The following is a 210-nucleotide window of genomic DNA, read 5'->3' as shown; positions in this document are numbered from 1 at the left end:
AACCATCCACCTCTTTATCCACCCGTCTCCTAATCCCCTCTCTCCATCTCCCCACAGAACTGGGCGAGATCCACTCCCGGCAGAAGCGCTTCGTGGCGTTCCCGACCGGCTCGACGTTCACGATCACGCCCGTTCTGTGCATCCCCGTGGTTTCGGTGGGCGATCTGAGTGAGTAGCGTTGTGTTCTTTGTTCTGGTGCTGTTACTAACG

At 57.6% G+C, this 210-nt stretch overlaps 1 pseudogene; it reads left to right on the top strand.

The window, feature by feature from the left end:
• The window catches only part of LOC119585983, a 20,739-nt pseudogene that overhangs the window by 9,145 nt on the left and 11,384 nt on the right, over window positions 1–210 (top strand).

This window comes from Penaeus monodon, chromosome 20 (genome assembly GCF_015228065.2).
Source record: "Penaeus monodon isolate SGIC_2016 chromosome 20, NSTDA_Pmon_1, whole genome shotgun sequence".
NCBI lineage: Eukaryota > Metazoa > Arthropoda > Malacostraca > Decapoda > Penaeidae > Penaeus > Penaeus monodon.
Note: the sequence above shows the minus strand (reverse complement) of the source record. Positions and strands in the feature narration are given on the sequence as shown.